This window comes from Ovis aries, chromosome 17, assembly GCF_016772045.2.
Source record: "Ovis aries strain OAR_USU_Benz2616 breed Rambouillet chromosome 17, ARS-UI_Ramb_v3.0, whole genome shotgun sequence".
In the NCBI taxonomy this organism is placed as follows: domain Eukaryota; kingdom Metazoa; phylum Chordata; class Mammalia; order Artiodactyla; family Bovidae; genus Ovis; species Ovis aries.
The window spans coordinates 39,247,605-39,272,205 of record NC_056070.1 but is presented as its reverse complement, the minus strand read 5'-3'; the positions used below and the strand labels follow the sequence as shown (position 1 = coordinate 39,272,205).

Genomic DNA, 24,601 nt, shown 5'->3' with positions numbered 1-24,601 from the left:
TAAATGGTCTCAGAGAAATATTTACAAGAGTTTCATGGGTTCTCCATCATGTTCGGGTTACCAGTTCCAAATTTCCCAAGTTTCCCTTGGGACTCTTAGCTGCTACATAGACCTGGTACATCTGCACGAATCTTCCTCCCTTAGCGGGCATGACATTTATTGAATGGATATTAGGGATTCATGGAACTGGTTGGAGGAAGAAAGCTACATTGGAAGAACAGTCAGGGACCTGGAAGCTTGCGAAGACTTCACTGCAGGATCCACAGGCATGGTCACCCTGCAGAAACACTCTGATCTAAATGCCGACACTGTGATGAAGGTCATCTCCACCAGTTTGGCAACTCAGGTTCAAAGTCCAGGAAGAGAACTTCCGAGAAGCCTGTTCAGTAATCGTGCCAGAGCAGGAATGTAACATTATTGCTTTGGCTTCCACAGTGGGATGCGGGAGCCACCTTGCAGGATGCTACACAAGGATCCCCAAAGATAGGGACTGACACTATCTTTTGAGGGTTTGAGACTGGACAATTAAGAAACAACACATGTTTATAACACAGATCTATCTTTTCTGCCCTTCAGATACACACAGTTGACATACATCACTATTTATTTATGTGTTTATTCATTTATTGGTGGTGAGATGATGACTAACAATGATGTATGTAAATCTCATTAAAATAGTTAGTTGAGGGATATGCTGGCTCTAAACCAAAATATGTAGTGGAAAGAAATATATCAATAATCAACCTTCTGAAATATTGGCATTTTTCTCTTCTGACATTTTTTATATCTTAACTCCATTTTTTAAATCTTCATTTATAAATTCATCCTTTGCTTATTTTTCCCCTTACTCCTATTTCCATCACCACCTAAAATTTGTCCCTTTAGGTATATTTGAACTAATATAACTGTTTACAATTGGGCTATCCATGAACCAGGCCAATCCATAAGGATTTGCCTTTAAGTAGTATATTTGGGAGACAGTCTCAGAAACCTTCATCAGGGAGTTGCCACAGAGAAGGGAAGTAGTAACCAAGTCACCACTGTGGGTAACTGGAGTTTGAGCCCACTGGGGAAATCTGGTAGCCAGGGCAGAACACACATATCAGTAGGATTCCAGATAAGGAGAACGAGGTCTGAGATATTTTATATTCCAGTTTACATCAATCATTGGTTTAGATTCTCCCATGCTTCCCTGGTTTGTATACAGATGGTCAAAATGAGCTCTTGCAAAACAGAAAATCATAAGGCAACAGAACTCAGTGCTAGCGGCTGGCATTCAGCCCATGTAAAGTGAAATGGTAGGGATGAGGGATTATGCGTGGAACACCTGTGGCATCCACTACAGTCATAGAACTCCTCTTTCCCTGCCTCTAGGGACGCATCAGCTGCCTTGTTGGCTCTACTGGAATAAGATGAAAGTCCTGACTGAGTACAGAAATCGTAAATATTTGCTGCTGCTGCTCCTAAGTCGCTTTAGTCGCGTCTGACTCTGTGTGACCCCATAGATGGCAGCCCACCAGGCTCCCCCGTCCCTGGGATTCTCCAGGCTAGAACACTGGAGTGGGTTGCCATTTCCTTCTCCAATGCATGAAAGTGAAAGCGAAAGTGAAGTCACTCAGTCGTGTCCGACTTTTAGTGACCCCATGGACTGCAGCCCACCAGGCTCCTCCGTCCATGGGAGTTTCCAGGCAAGAGTACTAGAGTGGGGTGCCATTGCCTTCTCTGAGTTAATATTTAGGGACATGGATACAGACCATAAGCCATCAGGACCAAGACTTGTAAAAGGGTGAGAAGATTTAGGATGTGAGCAGGATATGGGAGTGGCATTAAGTAAACAAAGATGGGAAAACTGGGGACCAATGGGAAACTAAGGTAAATGCAGAGATGCTCTTCCCAATCCTCCCATCTGGGCTGTGACCCTCATCCTCAGATGATGGGGTGTTGCTGGCTGACAGCCCACCACTGAGTCCTTCTCTGCCAATTGCCTTTGAAAGAGAGTTGTCTCTCCTGGTGTTAAGCCATGACCCCATCAGCAGCCACTTCTAATGACTCATTAATATAGGGTTAAAAGGCTCTGATTTCTTTCTTGGGGCATCTTTGAAGGGTCAGACCTACTTAAGAACTCCCTGGTTGAGACCACTTTTGAGACTGAATCCACTCAATGTCTCCCTCTGCCCAATCTTTCTCACTTTACTTTTTAAGGCAAATTTTTATTATTTTCCTAACAATAATAACTGGCAAACATCCTATAAACAAAAGTACTTCTAAAAGTCTGTTTTCTGGGAACCACAGCCAAAACACAAACAACAGTGGAGTGGACTATTGACAAAAGTGGAAGTATGAATCTTATTGAACTTTGCATAGGCATAGTAGATGGTAATTGCCATTACGTGTATTTATTTACTCCAAGCATACACAGAGATGAGTTCTGATGCTTACTCTTAGCCCATGTATATAGTTATTAGTGTTTATTGATGCAGGGCTTCCCTGGTGGCTCAGACTGTAACTGGGTTCAATGCCTGGGTGGGGAAGATGCCCTGGAGGAGAAAATGGCTACCCATTCCAGTATTCTTGCCTGGAGAATACCACGGACAGAGGACCCTGGTGGGCTATAGTCAGAGGGTTGCAAAGAGTCGTACATGATGGAACAACTAACACTTTATTTCATCCTATCTGTATTCTAATATTGAGCACTTGCAGCTTACTTTGAATTCTATTGTATGCAAGTACCAAATAAATGTTGAACCATGGGGAATTATGAAAAAGGAATTATTTTATGGGTTGTCAAGAGTAAAAGCAGCTCAGAAAAGATTTCAACAGAAAAGTAAGGTTGTTATCCAGGGAGTTGGTGTTGTTGGGTGTATCACTCACTTGTCAGGTCTTATTTTGTTAGTGCCAATCTATTTCTTTCTCAGCAATATTGAGAGGAAAATACTAAGCAGGTTATTGCAATTGCTTTTCTGTAAAAATAATGACCTACATTACTGGTAATCTTAATGTCACCATGTTATTTACCTTCCATAGTTTCTGGTTCACAGGTAATTAAAGCCTTGCAGTAGACTTAGCAGACATTTATTTTAGTATGATGTTCTCCAGCCCCTTCCCATTTTAAATTAAGAAAGAACTTTTACTTCCAGTGATTTTGCCTCATCTATACTGTGAAATCACTTCTCTACTGTAGGAACTCAAATATCTTGCTGAAAATGCTCTCTCATTTTCTCACTGTTAAAATCTCATTTCTTTCTTATTTATCTTAATATATCTTACATTAATAGTTCCATGGGTAAAGAAGTAGGAATGAGAGTGGGGGAAAATATTGCAATTCTCGAGACCTTCTTTTCAGAATAAAAGTAGGTTCGACCTCTTTTTTTCAATAGACTATCTTGGAGCATTTCATAGATTTTAGAAACAAAAATAGTGTTGGGAAGACTGGGACCAAAGACCCTTTATATTCTTTTCTTCTCAGCCATGTTAACTTTAGATAAAAGATTTAATTACAGGAGAAACGTTAATATGATTGTCTGGTGTGTAGTTTTACTTTTTGTCAAAAAAGTAAATGAAAGAAGTTTTAGAATTTCACCAAAGTGATGTCAAGGACATAATGAGGTTAAGTAGCTAAAATTAGGCTCTTGGGCTTAGAAAAGAAAATAATTGACTTGTGAAAGGAATTGTTAATTAATGAAAGTGACTTCATCCAAATAGCACAATTTGCTAGTCAGAGATGAGAAGCTGTGATAGGTCTGATAAGAGTAGGTGATGATAATGTGATATTTTCTGAGATCAAGAATCAGTGCTCATTTCAACACCCCTGCATCCATCAGCAGTCTGTAACTGCTGGAGAAAAAGAAATACAACAGAAGGAATTAGCTCTGAGAAAGACACAAGCACCACTTTCATTCTGGTGTATCGCCCACCCTGCAAATCTGTATGCATTCATTTCCTAGGTCTGCCAGAACAAATTACCATAAACTTGGTGGCTTAAAACTACAAGACTTGTTCTCTTACAGTTCTGGAGGCTAGAAGCATGAAATCAAGAGGTTGCCAGGACAATGCAAATTGCTAAAGGCTTTAGGGGAAGATTTTCCCTTCTGGTGGATACCACTTGCCTTTTTTTGCCCAGGTAGCTGCATCACTGCAGTCTTTGTTTCCAGTGTCACTTGGCATCTGTCTGATTTTCTCTGTGTGTCTGTATGTTGTGTCTATTTCTTCTCTTTTTCTCACCATGTGTCTGTTTTATTTTCCTATAAGGACTCCAGTCATTGAATTAGGGCCAACCCTGTTCCAGGATGATTCACCTAATCGTATCCTCAAGGACTCTATTTCCAAATAAGTTCACAGTGTGAGGTTACTGTGGACATGAATTTTGAGGGGACAGTATGCAAAATGGTACACTGTATAAAAATATTTCTGACAGAACTCTTCAAATTAGGACATTTCTTAATAGTAAACGATAAGATTTTGACTTCTTTCCCTTTTTTCTTGGACACCCTGTTATAATAATTTAAAAGGAATATACAATCTATAACACTATGCATATTTGAGTTTCATGATTAAAACAAAATAGACATCTAGGGTAAAGCTCTTTAAACCTCTGTTCAAATTATTGTGTTTAATAATTCACTTGGAAATGAAAATGAGAATAATTGGTTCCTAGAAAATTGAAGGTATATTTTATTGAGTTTGAATTTGTGCCTGACTTTTAAGAATACCAATGGGGCAATGTGTTTTTTTATTACTTTTTAAAATTGAAGTATAGTTAATTTACAATGTTGTGTCAATTTTAGGTACACAGTAAAGTGATTCAGTTATACATATATGTCATATATGTATATATATATATATTATATATATGCAACTCCTGATGGCTGAGACAGTAAAGAACTTGCCTGTGATGTGGAAGCCTCACATTATCAACTCAATGGATGTGAGTCTGAGCAAACTCTGGGAGATGGTGAAGGACAAGAAAGCCTGGCCTGCTGGAGTCCATGGGTCTGCAAAGAGTTGGACACAAGTGAGCAGCTGAACAATAAAATGTATCTACATATATATGTGTCTCTCTATATATATTATTTTGCAGATTATTTTCCTTTTATATGTAATTAAAAGATATTGAATATAATTCATTGTGCTATACAGTAGGTCCCTGATGTTTATATATATTTTTTATATTAACTACATAAAAATTCACAATGTGAAAATTGTTAATTAAGTTATACGTGGGACAAAATGAGGACTATAGCCCAGGATACAGGACCTCAGATAGCTCTGAGAAACTGCTCCAAAGAGGTGAACAGTGGGGCATGGTGGGGGGTGGTGTAGGTCAGTAGTATATGTGGCTTTGGGGGAGGAGGAGTACATGCAATCAAGCCCATATTTTTCCAGGTTTCTGCTAGTCTCATGAAGGTTTCTGCTAGTCACAAGGAACATGAAGGACTTTAGTGCTTTTCTAAATATGAGGAGATGCAAGAATAGGACTCATAAAATCTTCTGAAATTATCTAACTGAGGACCTGTTCTGCCAATTTTTCCCAGAGCACAAAGTACCTCATTTCTTCTCTCCACCTTGAATTATTCTCTCCACCTTGAATTCCTTTCAGGGGTGTTGAAGGTCAGCAGCTGCAGAAGCACATGATTTAATCCTTGTAGAGGTTGATGGCCAGTGCCAAAGGCAAGTACCAATTTGTAGTTGACAGTATATCATTGGATGTATCTGTTAATTCCAAACTTCTAATTTATTCCTTCCCCCAACTCTTTTCCTTTTGATAATCATAATTTGTATCCTATGTCTGTGGTTCTGTTTCAGTCTTGTATTTAAGTTCATTTATACCATTTTCTTTAAATACCACATATAAATGATACCATACAATATTTGTCTTTCTATGTCTTACTTCACTTAATGTGATAATTTCTAGGTCCTTATATGTTGCTACAAATGGCAGTATTTCATTCTTTTTATGTTGTTTTTGTTGTTCAGTTGCTCAGTCATGTCTGACTCTTTGTGATCACATGGACTGCATCACATTAGGTTTCACTGTCCTTCACCATCTCCCAGAGTTTGATCAAACTCATGTCCATTGAGTCATTGATGCCATCGAACTATCTCATCTTCTCCCACCCCCTTCTCATCTTGCCCTCAATCTTTCTCAGCATCAGGGTCTTTTCCATTCACATCAGGTGGCCAAAGTATTGGAGCTTCAGCTTCAGCATCAGTCCTTCCAATGAATATTAGGGTTGGTTTCCTTTAAGATTGACTGGTTTGATCTCCTTGCTGTTCAAGGGACTCTCAAGATTCTCCTCTAGCACCACAGTTCAAAAGCATCAGTTCTTCAGCACTCAGCCTTCTTTATAGTCCAACTTTCACATTCAGACATGACTACTGAAAAAAACCATAGCTTTGACTATGCAGACCTTAATCAGCAAAGCGATGTCTTGGCTTTTAAACACTCTCTCAGCTGTCATAGCTTTTCTTCCAAGGAGTCTTTTAATTTTGTGGCTGCAGTCACCATCTCCACTGATTCTGGGGCCCAAGAAAATGAAATCTGTCACTGTTTCCAATTTTTCCCCATCTATTTGCCATGAAGTGATGGGACCAGATTGCATGACCTTTTTTTTGTTGTTGCTGTGTTTCAAGCTAGCTTTTTCTCTCCCCTCTTTCATCTTTATAAGTGGCTTTTTAGTTCCTCCTTGTTTTCCACCATCAGGGTGGTATCATCTGCATATCTGAGGTTGTTGATATTTCTCCCAGCTTGTGCTTCATTCAGTCTGGCATTTCTCATGATGTACTCTGCATGTAAATTAAATAAGCAGAGTGACAATATACAACATTGAACTACGCCTTTCCAGTTTTAAACCAGTTCGCTGTTTCATGTCTGGTTCTTTCTGTTGCTTCTTGACCTGTATAGAGGTTTCTCAGGAGACAGGTAAGGTGGTCTGGTACTCTCATCTCTAAGAATTTTCCACAGTTTGTGGTGATCCACACAGTCAAAGGCTTTAGCATAGTCAATGAAGCAAAAGTAGATTTTTAAAAAAATTCCCTTGCTTTTTCTATGATCTAGTGGATGTTGGCAATTTGATCTCTGGTTCCTTTGCCTTTTCTAAATCCAGCTTGTACTTCTGGAATTTTTCAGTTCATACATTGTTGAAGCCTAGCTTGAGCATAATCTTGCTAGCATGTAAAAAGCATACAATTGTGCAGTAGTTTGAACATTCTTAGGTATTTCCCTCTTTGATTTTGGAATAAAAATTGAGCTTTCCCAGTCCTGTGGCCACTGCTCAGTTTTCCAAATTTGCTGACATATTGAGTGTGGCACATTAATAGCATCATCGTTTAGGATTTGAAATAACTCTGCTGTAATTCCATCACCTCCACTGGCTTTGTTTCTAGTAATACTTCCTAAGGCCCACTTGACTTCACATTCCAGGATGTCTAGCTCTAGGTGAGTGACCACACCATTGTGGCTATCTTGGTCTTTAAGACCTTTTTCATACAGTTCTTCTGTGTATCTTGCCATCTCTTCTTAATCTCTTTTTCTGTTAGGTTCTTGACATTTCTGTTCTTTATTGGGCCCATCTTGCATGAAATATTCCCTTGTTATCTTGAATTTTTTTGAAGAGATCTCTAGTCTTTCCCATTCTATTGTTTTCCTTCATTTCTTTGCATCATTCACTTAGGAAGGCTCTTTCATCTCTCCTTGCTATTCTCCGGAACTCTGCATTCAGATGAATGTAACTTTCCTTTTGTCCTTTGCCATTAGCATCTCTTCTTTTCTCAGTTGTTTGTAAGACCTCCTCAGACAACTGCTTTGCCTTCTTGCATATCTTTTTCTTGGGAGTGGTTTTAGTCACCACCTCTTGTACAATGATATGAACCTAAGTCCATAGTTCTGAGGGCACTTTGTCTACCAGATTTAGTCCCTTGAATTTATTCATCACCTACATTATATAATCACAAGGGATATGATTTAGGTCATTCCTGAATAGCCTAGTGGTTTTTGCTACTTTCTTCGATTTGAGCCTGATTTTGCAATAAGGAGCTAATGATATGAGTCACAGTAGGCTCCAGGTCTTGATTTTGCTGACTGTATGGAGCTTCTCCATCTTTGGCTGCAAAGAATATAATCAATCTGATTTCAGTATTGACCATCTGGCGATGTCCATGCGTAGAGTCCTCTCTTGTGTTGTTGGATGAAGGTGCTTGCTATGACCAGTGTGTTCTCTTGGCAAAACTCTTTTAACCTTTTCCCTGCTTCATTTTGTACTTCAAGGCCAAACTTGCCTGTTACTCCAGGTATCTCTTGTCTTCCTATTTTTGCATTTCAATACCCTATGGGAAAAGGACATCTATTTTCGGTGTTAGTTCTAGGAGGTCCTATAGGTCTTCATAGAATAATTCATCTTCAGCTTCTTTGGCATTTGGGGTTGGGGCATAGACTTGGATTACTGTGATATTGAATGGTTTGCCTTGGAAATGGACAGAGATCATTCTGTCATTTTTGAGATCGCACCCAATTACTGCATTTCAGACTATTTTGTTGACTATGAGGGCTATTCTATTCCTTCTAAGGGATTCCTGCCCTTAGGTATAATGTAGATATAATGGTCATCTGGATTAAATGTGCCCTTTCCCATCCATTTCAGTTCATTGTTTTCTAAAATGTCAGTGTTCACTCTTGCCATCTCCTGTTTGATCACTTCCAATTTCCCTTGATTCAGGGACTAACATTCCAGGTTCCTATGCAATATTGTTCTTTACAGCATCAGACTTTACTTGCACAACCAGACACAACCACAACTCGGCATCTTTTTTGCTCTGGCTCAGGCTCTTCATTTTTTCTGGAATTATTTCTCCACTTTTTTCCAGTGGCGTGTTGGAGACCTACTGACTCAGTGGCCTCATCTTTCAGTATCATATCTTTTTGTCTTTTCATACTTTCCATGGGGTTCTCAAGGTAAGAATACTGAAGTGGTTTGCCATTCCCTTCTCCAGTGGACCATGTTTTGCCACATTTTGACTAGCAGAGACATGTCCTTCTGGTGCTCTGTGTAGCTAGATTACATGCCTGGTGCCCTGGTTGTCCCACTGCTGGTCCTCCTTGAGTGCGTAAACTTTCACCAGCTGTCAGAGATCGGTCTACATGGCTGCTGGTGGACTGAGGCAGCGGCCCTGCTGGAGTCACCAGGAAGAGGGTCCAGGGAAGGCTGGAGCCAACACTGGAGGACGCCAAGGAGTGGAGGGCTCTCTGGCCTCACTGCTGCCACTGGCCACCCTGGGACTGACCCATTAACCAAGAGTGGAGAGTACCCTGTCCTCTTCTCTGCCATTGATATAAATTGATGTACAACCTTTTTGGAGACCTATTTTGACAGTAGTTATTAAATTTTTAAATGCTATTGACACCGAAGACGATTATCTTGATTATTAGGTCAAACCATTTTAAATTTCTGTTTTTTTAATGTCAAAACTGGCTTAATTTCCACTAATTGCTTATGGTGCAATCCAGTGCTAGAGCAGGTTGAGTAATATTCCATTATATGCGTACATATATATACAGTATGTATTGCTTCCATGTTTTGGCTACTGCAAATAGTATTGCTACGAACATTAGAGTGCATGTATCTTTTCAAGTCAGAGTTTTCATCTTTTCCAAATATAAGGGCAATTTTTTAGTAATTTTTCTATTTTAGGAAATTTCTAGATTTATAGAAAAGGTATAAATACAGTATACAGAGTTCTCATATTCTGCACCTTTTTTTTTAATCTCAATTTTTACTTTATTTTGCTTTACAATACTGTATTGGTTTTGCCATACATTGACGTGAATCTGCCACGGGTGTACATGAGTTCCCAAACATGAACCCCCTCCCACCTCTCACCCCATATCATCTCTCTGGATTTTCCCCATGCACCAGCCCCAAGCATCCTGTATCCTGCATTGGACATAGACTGGCAATTCGTTTCTTACATGATAGTATACATGTTTCAATGCCATTCTCCCAAATCATCCCACCCTCTCCCTCTCCCACAGAGTCCAAAAGTCCGTTCTATACATGTGTGTCTCTTTTGCTGTCTCACATACAGGGTTATCATTACCATCTTTCTAAGTTCCATATATTCTGCATCTTATTTCCCTGATTGCTAACATCTTATCTATGTCTGAAATATTTGTTGTATTAGTGAATTAGTATTGATGCAATATTAATAACTCAAGACCATATTTTAAAAATTTCTTTAATTTTTTTCTTATGCTGTTCTATCCCAGGATCCAAAGCAAGATGCCATGTCAACATTCAGTAGCTGTGTTTGCATGGAATACTTTTGGCTGTGATCATTTCTCAGACTTACCTTGTTTTCAAGGACCTTGATAATTTTGAATAGTACTGGTCAGATATTTTGTAGAATGTGGTTCAGTCTGGGTTTGTCTTACTTTTTCTATTTCCCATGAATAGACTGAGGATATGTGTCTTGGGAGAAAAGTCACAGATAAAGTGACATTTTCATCAAATCACATCAAGGATATGTATTCTCAACATGATTTATCATTGTTGATGCCAACCTTGATCACCTGGCTCAGATAATATTTGTCCACTACAGTTTCCAACTTAGTTACTCCTTTGCCGCATTTTCATCCTGTATTCTTTGAAGACTGGTGGGAGGGAAGGATGTGATGTCCCACCAGCTCCACCATATTAAGGGGAGAGTATCTACATAAATTATTTGGAATTCTTCTATACTGGGCATATTCTCAGTCATTTATTTATTTACTCAATCATTTATTTAGATGAGTATGGACTCAAGGTATTTATTTTATGCTTTGAGTCATAATCCAATAATATGTTATTTGCTTAATTGTTAGAATGGTTCCAGTTTTGGCCATTGGGAGCTTTTTCAATTGATTTCTGTTCCCCCTTTACATGCTCCCATCAGTGTGTGTATATGTGTGCGTGTGTGCGTGTGTGTGTGTGTGTGCGTGTTTAATATAGCATTTCCTACTTTTTGGATTAATTATGCTCCAGGCTCATATTGTGTATTACATTCCCCAGGCCTAGAATCAACCATTCTTTGCAAGGAGCTCTGATTCTGTACTGATGTGCTCATTGCACCTAAGTCTTCCCAGGCAACATTTTGCTCTAAGTATTGCTGAATCTCTCCATCTGTATTTATGTTAAATTGAACATGAGTTCATGCTGGAGGCACCACGTCCAATCCATAACCATATGGGTTCTTCTAGCTACTTCCCCTGCTTCTATGTAAACTCTGCCCCCCCCCCCAAGGAGTGAGGCTCCTGGCTCTTGTCATTTAGCATCCATTTACCTATCTGTTCAATTCCAGCATAATCTAGGGTTTCACAGTTATCAACCTATACCCCTGTAAGAAACAATGCTACCTACTGGAGTACAGTGCTTACATGCAGTTTCTTTTTTTCTCCACTTATTTCCAAATTTGCTTCAGTTCAGTTGAGTCGCTCAATCGTGTCTGACTCTTTGCGACCCCATGAATCGCAGCACGCCAGGCCTCCCTGTCCATCACCAACTCCTGGAGTTCACTCAGACTCGCTTCCATCGAGTCAGTGATGCCATCCAGCCATCTCATCCTCGGTTGTCCCCTTCTTCTCCTGCCCCCAATCCCTCCCAGCATCAAAGTCTTTCCAATGAGTCAACTCTTTGCATGAGTCAGAACATTTTCCACATCCTTCTCTGAGAGGTTGGGTGTTCCCTGGTGGTTCAGATGGTAAAAAGTCTGCCTGCAATGCGGGAGACCCAGGTTCAAACCTTGGGTCAGAAAGATCCCCTGGAGAAGAAAATGGCAACCCACTCCAGTATTCCTGCCTGGAAAATTCCATGGATGGAGGAGCCTGGTAGGCTACAGTCCATGGGGTCGCAAAGAGTTGGACACGACTGAGTGATTTCTCTTCACTTCTCTGAGAGTTTATATTACACATCTGTAATACAGTTAGATTCTCTTGCCACAGTTTGCATTCCATTTTGGGATCCCTGACCTCCTTGAATTTTTGTTTGTGTATATTAAAGTTCACTTCCTGTGGTGAAAGATTCTATGAGTTTTGACAAGTACATAGTAATATGTGTCTGACACTAGTATCAAGCAAAATAGTTACAGCACTGAAAATTCCTCTGTGCTTCAACCAATCAACCCCTCCCTTTCCCCCAAGACCCTGACAATCACTAATCTGTTTTCCTTCTCCATAGTTTTGTCTTTTTCAGAATGTCGTTTAAATGGGATCATAAAGTATGCTGCCTTTTCAAGACTTACTTCATTCACTTAGTGATATTCTTACAGTTCATATATGTTGTTTTTTGGGTTGATAGTTCATCCATTCATATCACTGGGTAATATTCCATTATACTAATATACCATGGTTTATTCATTTATTCATCTATTCAAATACATCTAGGTTGCTACCAGTTTTTAATGGTGCTAAGTAAAGCTGATTTATAATTTATTCATGTGCAGATTTCTGTATAAGTTTCAAATCAGTTGGGTAAAACTGGAGTTATTCTCTAGCAAGCTATGTTTAGCTTATAAGAAACTGCCAACATATATCTCAAAGTGGTTGTAACATTTTGCTTTCCTACCAGCAATAAATGGGAGTTACTGTTGGTCCACATATTCATCAGTGATGGATACTGTCAGATTTTAAGTTTTAGCCATTCCAGTAGGTGCACAGTAGTACGTAATTTCTATTTCCTTAAAGATACATGACATTGAGAATGTTTACACATGCTTATTTGCCACCTGTATATTTTCAGTGGTGAGTTGTTTATTCAGTTTTTTTTGCTTATTATTGTTTTCTTAGTATAGAGGACTGAGACACTTTATTATTACATAATTTTGTATATTTTGTATATTAGTCATTTACTAGCTAAGTGATTTACAAATGTTCTTTTAATCTGTGATGTTTCATCCTCTTAACAGTTTTTTTGCAGAACACTGCTTTTTAAAAATTTTTAAAAAATTAAATAAATTCCACTTTTTGCCTGTGGATGCTGCTGGGTAAGCATCATTGAAGCCTCTCCCTCTCCACTGCAATCAAGTCTAAGTCAGAGTTTCCCAAAGAGTCCGAACAGCTGCAGAAGTTCTTCATTGGAGGACTGAGCTTTGCAACAACCAATGAGAGTCTGAGGAGCCATTTTGAGCAATGCAGAATGCTCACAGACTGTGTGGTGATGAGGGTTCCAAGCACCAAGTGCTCCAGAGGCTTCGGGTTTGTCACACAGGTCACTGTGGAGGAGGTGGATGCGGCCATGAATGCAAGGCCATACAAGGTAGATGGAAGAGTTGTGGAGCCGAGGAGGGCCGTCTCCAGAGAAGATTCTCAAAACCTGGTGCCCACTTAACTGTGAAAAAGATGTTTATTGGCGGCATTAGAGACAACACTGAAGAACATCACCTGAGGGGTTATTTTGAACAGTTTGGTAAAATTGAAGCGGTTGAAATCATGACTGATTGAGGCAGTGGCAAAGAGAGAGGCTTTTCAACTTTTGATTACCATGACTCCGTAGACAAGACTGTCATTAGAGACATACATTTATTCAATGTCATGATCAGCCTATTACATTTAGCCATCAACAGTATGGGTACAGAAAAGAAATCTACATTAAAACCCTTTGTTGAAATGCTTTATGCTTTCCACAGAAAAGAAACTGAAATGACCTGTTATACAATTGGTCACAAGTACAGTCCTCAATTTTTTTGCCCATACACATGAGTATTGTCTAAAGCATTTCTTCTTTGTAGCAGCTAGGCCCTGCCCCAGATTTGTGAACTCAGCCAGGGAATGAAGCTTGTGTATCATTCATTATTATGTGTAAACAAAAAAGATTTAATACCCTCCAAAAAATTAATAAATTCCAACTTATATGTATATTTTTCTTCCATGGATTTACTTTCAATGTTGAATTATATCTAAAAACATATCACTAAATTGCAGGTAATGCAGAGTTTTTCCTATGTATTCTTCTAGAAGTTTTGTAACTTTGCATTACATTTAAGTCAATGGTATGTTTTGAATAATATTTGCAGAAAACATGAGATCCATGTCCAGTTTCTTTATTATTTTTTCTTTATTTATTTAAAAAAATGGGGGCTTCTTATTATTCCATCATCATCAATGGAAAAGACTATCCTTGTGTTATATCTGTTATATTGCCTTTTTGCTTTTGTCAAAAATCAGTTGACTTTATCTGTGTGGGGCTATTTCTAAGTTCTCTGTTTATTGCTTAGGTTGTATGTCTATTCTTTCACCAATGCCATGCTCTCTTGATTACTGTTGCATGAAAGTGAATCTTGAAATTGAGTGTTTGCTTTCTTAGTGTACAATTATTATAATTGGTTTGTTGTTACCACCAAACAAATTGCTAGTATTTTAGCAATAGTGTATTAAGTCAATAAATACATCAATTTGGAAAAAAAAATGACTTCTTTACTACTAAGAAAAGTAGTAATTGAGTTCTTGAATCCATGAACACAAAATCTCTCCATTTACTTCAGTTCAGTTCAGTTCAGTTCAGTCGCTCAGTCGTGTCCGACTCTTTGTGACCCCATGAATTGCAGCACGCCAGGCCTCCCTGTCCATCACTAACTCCCAGAGTTCACCCAAACTCACGTCCATCGAGTCAGGGATGCCATCAAACCATCTCATTCTCTGTTGTCCCCTTCTTCTCCTGCCCCCAATCCCTCCCAGCATCAGAGTCTTTTCCAATGAGTCAACTCTTCACATGAGGTGGCCAAAGTACTGGAGTTTCAGCTTTAGCATCATTCCCTCCAAAGAAATCCCAGGGCTGATCTCCTTCAGAATGGACTGGTTGGATCTCCTTGCAGTCCAAAGGACTCTCAAGAGTCTTCTCCAACACCACAGTTCAAAAGCATCAATTCTTCGGCGCTCAGCCTGCTTCACAGTCCAACTCTCACATCCATACATGACTACTGGAAAAACCATAGCCTTGACTAGACGGACCTTTGTTGGCAAAGTAATGTCTCTGCCTTTGAATATACTATCTAGGTTGGTCATAACCTTCCTTCCAAGGAGTAAGCGTCTTTTAATTTCATGGCTGCAATCACCATCTGCAGTGATTTTGGAGCCCCCAAAAATAAAGTCTGACACTGTTTCCACTGTTTCCCCATCTATTTCCCATTTACTTAGTTTTTTTTTGTTAATCAGCATTTTTTTGTTTAAAATTTTTGGTACAATTGTAAATGAAATTTTAAAATTTAATATTCCAATTTTCTTTGTTGATAATAGGAAATCAACTGATTTTTTAAAAACACGCTGACTTTATATCAGCTACCATGCTGTATTCATTAATTATTTTTCATTGTTTATCCATTTTATTGGTTATTTTTCAGGTTATCTACACAGTCAATCACCTTTGAGTAAAAACTGTTTCATTCTTTCTTTTAAATTTTGTGTATCTTTATTTTTCTCTTTTTCATCTTATTGAATGTTAGGACTTCCAGTACAATGCTGAATAGGAACTCAGAAACAAGATATTCTTGTCTTACCCCTGAATTTATGTGAAAAGAGTTAGTCCTACTCCACAAAAGATGATATTAGCTATAAGGTTTTTATTTTTTTTAATATGTATAACTTGTATAACTTATATTTCTCATTTTCTTTTAAAGTTTTTTATTATAATTGATTACTTTTTTCAAATGGTTTTCTGCAATTATTTTTGAAATTATTCCATAAAATGTTATGGAAGAACCCCAGAGGAATACTTGGTGAACTCAGAATTTCTTTACTAACCATTTAATGTGAATGGGATCAGCAGTAAAAACTTCCCTCCTTAGTGGCTAATAGTGGTAATATATGTCTTCTTGTTTTTCTTATCTAGCCTGCATAGAGGTATCAATTTTATTGATTTTTCAAGAACCAGCTTTTGATTTAGACTAATTTTTTTTTTTAGTTTTACTGTTTTTAAATCCATTGATTCTTTCATTCTAATTTTTCATTATTTCTTTTCCTCTTATTGTTTTAGAGCTTTGTTTTGTAGGTTCCTAAAGTAATTACTTAGGTTGTGGCCAGTGTACTTTCTGCAAAATCAGGTTTTATAATGAGATATGTGATGGGGGTTCTGATACATACCTGGGATTTGACATTGCTTTGGTGATGGCAGAAGGCAGAGGGGACAGCAGTCATCAGCTGCCTCTGATATTTCAACCTTAGGTAATAGACCAACATGGATCATATTGCTAAGAGTGCAGATGAGGAAAACAGAGGGCTAAGAACAAATTAAATGTCTGTATAAAGTCAATATGTTTTCAAAGGCACATTCAACTTCCAGTCCTTTTGAGAGAAAGGACCATTCTGCTCATGACTTCCACACATTCCTACTGATACAACAGTTCCAGGATGGTATCAGAGTTGAATCATTACTTAGTGAATTCAGGATTTCAGACCATCCAGAGGATGAGTAGAATCCTCAGTTAACCATGAATGCCCAACCATCTGAACTGAGCAGAAAAGGGTCCTTCCACAGAAATGATGCTGTTCATGCCTGCCATGATTTTGCTACCTAAAGCTGATTTACAGGACCATGTGACAGTGTTATACATTTACATAGATGTAGAATAGAATAACTGAGAAGGCAATGGCACCCCACTCCAGTACCCTTGCCTGGAAAATCCCATGGATGGAGGAGCCTGATAGGCTGCAGTCCATGGGGTCGATGGACGTGAGACTGAGTGAATCCGGGAGTTGGTGATGGACAGGGAGGCCTGGCGTGCTGTGATTCATGGGGTCGCAAAGAGTTGGACATGACTGAGCGACTAAACTGAAACTGATGGACTGAATCTCAAGGCTGTGTTGTTAAAATAATCAAAGAGATAGAGAGGATTATTAGAGAAAATGATGCATGATTTTAGTTTTGTCTTATAACTGAGCTAATGGCCAGGATTGGATATCAGCTGGGATGAGAAGTAACTGCGCTCTTGCTCTTGGAGAGAGTCAACAAATGCATCCTCAAGAACCTGTGCTGACAGGAAGTGACTTGGGACCTTGGAGAGTGGGGTCCCCTGAGTCCTAGTTCTGAAACTTTGTGAGGCAAGCTTCTTGGACCTCTACCTTTGATATCTCCTTTACTGTCACATCTTTTGGTTATTGCCTCAGCCATGTGGAAACTTGGATGCTGTCTATTCCTGGAAGGACAAATAATCCCATCACTAATCCCATAGTAGAGTATGTATAGACAGTTGAAGCTTTGTAACTGTTTTAAATAAGGAATGTAAAGGTTGGTTTCTGCTAAGCTGGGTGGTGATGTCCTGTTACTGAAGTCCTATACTAAAGAACTTGAGGAGAGCTATATCATTCACCTACACAAATCCTCTGTGCTTAAAGTTCATCACATTCAATGCTCATTGTCAGGATAACAGAACAGGATAAACTAAATGTATAACAAGTAGATTCTTTCACATCATTTGGTCCCGTGCTTTTTTCCAGCATGCAGTTTAGTCTACTTCTCCTTTAATGTATAAATCTAAGGTTTGCATCATGTTTTGTATTTATAATCTGTGAATTTTTCTACCATCCCTATCACATTGTTTCTTATTTATTTATATTTTGTTTTTGCACTGTATTTAATAAAGTGATTATCTAGAGCAGTTGAACACTACTCTCATATTCTATGATAATGTACACAGTGTATTTTTTTATATTTCAGTTCAGTTCAGTTACTTAGTCATGTCTGGCTCTTTGCAACCCAGTGGACTGCAGCACTCCAGGCATCCATAAATATTAGAGAAATGACTCATTATGGATAGTGTAGCTGTTCATTAATTTACCTGTTGTTTTTTGTTCATTCATTTCCTTATTTATTTACTGTCTTACATTTAATAGAGTTCTGGCATTTATCTGTAAAAATACTGGAGGACACATGTACAAAAGATGAGTAACATATAGTTAGATGAGCTGACCTTCTAGTAGAGATAATCATAATAGAATTTAATGAGGACTTTGTGACAAAGGAATAAAATGCAGAAGTAGCATAGATGCAGGAAGCATTTCTTACTAGGAAGGATAAGAAAAGTCTTTTTGAAAAGAAGCAAATTTTTGAGGGAGATTTTCAAGGTGAGCTAGGATTTGTTTATGTAGAGGATCAAGATGACCCTAAGGGCACAGAGGCATACAAACACAAGCATAATCAGGAGAAACCAAATTTCTCCCTTGGAATTGAAGTAAGAGATAGCAATGAGGGACTGAGAAGTTGATTGGAGGCATTTAGCACAGAGGAGCCTGGTGGGCCACGGTCCATGGGGTCACAAAGAGTTGGACACAATTGATTATGAACATGCACCTTTTGACCAGCTTCATCCAGTTCCCCTTCCCTCCCCCCTGCCTTGGATAATCACAAATCTGATCTTGTCAAGTTTAGTCTTTTTGGTTTTGTTAGTAGATCCTGAGTTATCACAAGGAAAACAATTTTTTTTTCTATTTAATTGTGTATCTATACGGAATTATGGATATTTGCTAAACTTATGTGATAATCATTTCATGTATATGTAGGTTAAATTATTACACTGTACACCTTAAACTTATGGACGGCTATATGTCAATTATAATCTCAATAAAATTGAAAAAAAATTAAAAATGAGGCCATAAGAATGGGGCCTGAATCTAATATAACTTGTGTTATATTTAGAACCCCTTAGAATATAATATATTATATTAGAAAGAAACAGCAGGATGTGCATAAGCAGGGGAAAGCCCATGTGAGCAATGATGAGAAGGCGGCTGTCTGCAAGCCAGGGAGGGAGCCAGAGAAGCCAAACCTGTCAACACCCCGATCTTGGGCATCCAGCCCCTAGGACTGTGAGAAAACAGTCATCTAGTCTGTAGTGTCTTGTAGCAGCCCTAGAAGGTTAAGACAATTGCTAAATTATTTCACAGTATTTTTCCTCTCTCTGACCTCAATTATTGCTCTCTTTGGTCATCTTTCTGTCTCTTTCCTGACTACTTCTTTCCTGTTTTCTTCTTTGGCTCACTTTCTTTCTTAGTCTCCTTAAATGTTCTCTTTCTAGATGTTGGTATTCTCCTGGTGTTTGCTGCTGGTGATGTTGTGTCCTCAACCTGCCTCATTCTCAGTCTATATGTCTCCTTGGTCAATTTTATCTGATTCTGTGATTTAAATACTGCTCATACACTGATGACTTTAAATCCCGGTCTTAAGTTCAGACTTTCCTTCTGAGCTCCTGACTGATACAGACAGCTTCCCATTCCACGTCTTCACATATACCACTCACACAAGTGGCTTAAACATAGCACATTCCAAAATGAATTATGATATTCCAATCTGTTTCTATTTGTGTGACCTAATTCAGAATATATTATAGCCATTTACGAAGTCACCTAAACTGAAATTATGAGTCATTCTATACTCATCCAGTAGTCCATATTCTGCATACAGGTTCAATTAATCACCAGCATCCAAAGGCACTCTCTGTATAGCATTTCTACTATTGGATTTTCCTGTTAATTCCTTTGGTACTGCTTTAAATTAAACAACTGATTCTTAGACACCCTGGCCTTTCTAATCAGGGGGGAATTTCATTCTATTAAAGTTAGTTATTTTCTAATATCTTATAATTTGAGATACTGACTCAGTAGAAGATCTCTGTGATTGGACAATTTAAATTCTGTTTAGTTTTTGATGTTTCATGCAATATAGGGTTTCCTACCCAAGATGAATAATCACTGTGAAGTTGATGTATATGCCTCCAGGGTTATTTCAGCTTAAAAATTTTAGACTGCTTAGTGTGATATTGAGTCATTAAGGATCATTAGTATAGCACAACTTCCTAGAATAAGAGACATAATTTTATCTTATAATGTGATCTTTGCCTTATAATTTACATGTGTGACTCAGACTGAAATTTAAATAATGCCTTTTGGAAACTCTTGGTGCATTATCTTCCTTAAGCAAAGCTGCAAGAGAAACATAACAGCTAGTTAGTTAATTAGAAATGAATTAACATGTTCATTCACCTAACACACTTGGTCAGTCACCGTTGCCTAGAATAAAATTTTAACTTCTAGAATCTTCTAACTTTTTAGTTCAATTCTTTTCCCTGCAAGATAGACTCAGATCTGCTTTATAGTTCCATTCATTTCTTTTTCCTGCTCTATTTTTGCTTCTCTAGGTCATAAATCTGGTAAAAGTTTCAAATGTCTTGGTCTTCACAATTCATGAGTGGTGGTAGTTCAGATCTTTCAGGCTGCGATATAGTAGTGTGTCAACTGAATGTGAAAAGAAAACCATAAACTTTTGAACTAGAAGCCAAATGTACACAAATAAAAGCTCCCTTATTTCTTCTGTAGTTTCAGCCCTTACTAAGAAGTTTCTTATATCATTTTCATGGATTTTGTGATGCTTCATCAATGTACTGTGAACCATTCAGTTGGAACATGGGAAAAAAGCTACTGAGAAAATGCAAATGTCAGTAGGTATCATTTTTATCAATCATTTTTATTCATAGCTGCCTTCTAAGTTCTATCATATTTTCCATTGGATATATATGATTTTGCATTGCTGTTGTTTTTATAGATGGGAAACAATCATTGGACTAATTGGTTGGGCAAATCAATAAGGCAGTACAGATTGCTTGTCTGTGACAGAAAGAAAAGCTATGATTCTGAAAGCACAGCATTTCTGTTACCTATAAAGAAGAATTACTGGTATGCAAATAATAAAGAAGCTAATTAGAACTGTTTACCTCATGCTTGATGTTGTAGTGAAAATTGGCAAAAGAAGAAGTGGACATTTCCCCCTAACCCTTACCCTTCCACGATCAAATATAATTTAGAGCTCAAAAGTAAGCCAGGAGCAGTCCTATACCTTCAGTCTTGACATAATGAATAGAACAGCCCTTCTGTCTCCCACTATGACTTAGCCAGTTGAAAAGAAAGCACGAATAAAAGCAAGTGCCTCTCAGATTTGATGCTTGCTTTCAGTACTGCTGTAGCTTTAGGCTTCTGCAAGATGCCAGTGTTTTAGAACACAGTCATTTCGGAATAGATGGTTGGTGAGCACCGTCCAGTTACTGAAAGGAAAGGCAACGGTGCTGGGAAAAGGAAGTGTCCATATATTTTTTCTCTAGATACATGTATTCCATACAAAAGAAATCATGAATTATTGATAGTAAAGCCCTTGAGAATGAAAAAATGTAGAGGAATCATCCTTTAAGCAAGAGAGACTGAACAGTTATCTTTAAGTCGCTATCTGCTCTCTCATGATGTGTGACACAGCACAGGATGAAGTACTATCAGCCCTCTGTGTCCACAGGTTCCACATGTTCAAAAAAAATGGCTTCCAGAAACCTCCAAAATGTAACACTTTAATTTTGGTGCAACAGCAACTATTTACATAACATTTACATGCATTAGGTTTTATAAGTAATACAGAGATAAAGTATATGGGAGGATGTATGTAGGTTATATGTCAACATTATGCTATCTCATATAAGAGACTTGAGCATCTATGGATTTTGGTATTGGAAGGTTGTTCCTGGAACCAATCCATCATGGGTACAATGAGATGACTGTATATTATGTATTTAAAACTTTGGATCCTTGGATTAAGAAATGATCGGATTGAAATCTTCGTACTCTTTCTTAACAGTATTTTCCTAAGCAAGTGAGCTAACTCCTCCAAGTGTCAATTTTCTCATACGTAAAATGAGTAAAATTACCTGCTTGATCCATTTGTTGTATGAATTAAAGAAGATAATGTATTTTAACACTTACTGAGCACTCAGGAGAGGGCAATGATGATCAATAAAGTGGAACTTCCTCTAGAGTAAGTTTATAATTCTTTTTCATAAAATGAACAAAGAAGTCCCGATAAGATGCATTTCCCTCTAAAGTTAGACAGTCTCCAACTACATTTGTGTCACTGTTCTAATTTATATTTTCTTGCATCCAGTATAGAAGCTGGATCTAGACTAGGGATATTTAAAACAGATTTATTAAAACAGTAAAATGAGAGCTACCATTTATTGAATATAGATTATGCCCAACATTTTGGTATGTGCTTTATAAGAAAGTTAAAAAAAAAAAACCTGACTAAAATCACATAACTTAGAAACTACAAATGCGGTATTCAAGTCCATATAAAAACTCATGCTCTTAACCACTTTTGACAAAATTCTTTTTAAACTGCTGTTTTCCTTCTAAGCTCTAGAGCAGCTTAGTACCAGGAATGTTGATATATCTGGTAACTGAGGTGAAATTTGGTATAAAGTTGGTGGATAAAATTGGAAAAGCTTTATGGGAAATGAAAACAACTGTGTTTCCAAGTTAGTTTGGGGATTAGATCAAACTATAGAAGTTTGAGGATGCTCCTTGGAAACCAGCTTCTCTGTGACTTAATATACTTATCCAGTATGGACCCTCACAACTACAGTTTGCCTCAGATCACTCATTGTCTAAGACCCATTCAAAGAAAAGACATGATGGCAATTTCTCAAATGCTGATACGAGTCCTACACCAAGTTGGACTTTTAGGATGTATCCAACTTGCGTACTATTTAGAGTGAAATCTTGACCATGTGTAACCTTCAATGCCTGCTCTCTTTTTAGTAAACGATACTACAGATTATATGCTTGGTCCACGTGAAACCATTATCAAACATGAGTGGTGATGGCCTTTCTGTGAAAATTTTTCTGACTTTGCATATATGCAGCCATTCTTACGATTGGTTATTGAACCTGAAATAATATTTGTTAGCATCATGCACATTCAGTTTTGAAAAGGAAAGTGTTATTGGGCCCTGAGCACTTCCCCAAACTCAAAATTCCTTTGTATCAAAAAGCTCCAGCAATCTCATAGAAGCTTCTTCCTCAGCTCCATACTGATGATTTGGTGAGCTTTGATCTTCTGTATAAAGCTGCAATCCCTTTTGAGCAAACAAACAAACAAACAAACAAAAACCAGATGAGAAGAAAAGCTGGCTTTTTACAAGGCTGCAGGAAAATGGAACCCTAGGAGTGAGCGTGAGAGACTGAAACAGATCAAACATGCCTTTTTGTTATGTATTATTAATGCGACAGATGACGGTAAGATCAAACCTGTCTCTCGATGCAAAATTAAGGAAGTAAAGCAAGGAACATATAGTTTGTATAGAATGGGGAGGTGTTACAGTTGGGGTTTCTTGCTTTTCTTGTGAGGAAGGAAGACAGCTCTGGGGAAGGATATATAAATGTGTTCAGTGTATAGACAGCATGTGTATACATACTATACAGGATATATTTGTATATACAGGATATATTGTATATAATGTATATATGTGTATGGATATGAACGTATATGAACACACACATTAAAAAAACAACTAGATGACTGGTTTTATATCAGTTTTCCTAGTTTTATCTCATTACTTTTGATATAGCTTTGCTCTAATTGGTACATAAATAACAATTTGGCACAGACTTGAATAAAAAAAAAAGGACACCCTATTCTGAGAAGCTTGGTCTTAAAATCTCAAAACTTATTTACACATTGAGGTCAGTTAGAGGTAGGGTAGGAATATCACTGAAGCTGGAAAGTTGGGTAGAAGAATTTTACCGCTTTGATTAAAAAACCATCTGAGTACTTACTATACTCAACATTTATGTTAGACTCTGTCAAGTAGAAATATGCCACTAAAAGACATTACTTCTCCTGCAATCTGCCCTGAAATATCTGATAGAAAATGAAAAACCATTATGGCTCCCTGGTAGCAAGTCCAATTACAAATGACTCCAGAGCCCTCTGCAACGCGACCTGAGTCTAAATCGTCCTTTAGGGTCGTCATCCAGGCTGCCGGCCTCTGCATTCTGCCTACTCACGGGTAATTGGGAAATGGAAGGCACTTATCTGTCTTGTTGATGGCACTGTGCTCATTTGATAACAGTTTCTCCACAAGTGCACAAGACGGAGAGTACATTTGCTGGAGCTCTAAATTCACGCACTGGAGTGAGTAAAGCCCAGGTACTGCAATTGGACAAACAGACATAGGGCAAAGAGGGTAGAGTAGGACTAACAGAGCTTCTTTTTTTTTTTTTTAAAAAAAAGGGAAAGAAAGGGTGCAATAAAATAAACCTCCCTGTGACCATCTTTCTTGACCTCTTTTATCTTATTCGTGAAAAGTACAGACGAAAGGAGAAAGAAATAAGAGAAAAGCAAGGACTTAGGAAATTCACAGACATTTGTATTCTTGGCGGAAGGAGATTCGAGACATTGGAGAAGATTTCACTCTCTTGATCCAGTTATCCTTCCAGGATTCTCCTGCTCCCATCTGAGGTTCACTTTGTTGCTGCATGTAAACATGCTCCCTACTTTTTGGTTCCAGCAGGCTGGTCAGGAGTCAAGTCTTATTTTGCAGTGGAATCCTGCACAGGACCCATTTCTTGTTGGTCTGGAGAACTAACTGGAGCTTTGTGAATATTCACTGCTGGCGCCTGGTTCAAGAAGCCGATTTTCATAGACTGAACAGGTAGTAAAGGAGTCTATTTAGATGTAAGGGTTGAATGGAGGGGTTTTACATTTCTATACATTTTTTATGAATTATAAAAAATTAATGAACACACAAAACCACATCTGCAAATAATCAGAAA

General features: G+C 38.1%; 1 pseudogene; it reads left to right on the top strand.

Annotated features, from left to right (window-relative positions):
* Positions 1-268: 268 nt before the first annotated feature.
* Positions 269-22,622, top strand: LOC101111051 (heterogeneous nuclear ribonucleoprotein A1-like; annotated as a pseudogene).
* Positions 22,623-24,601: the final 1,979 nt, after the last annotated feature.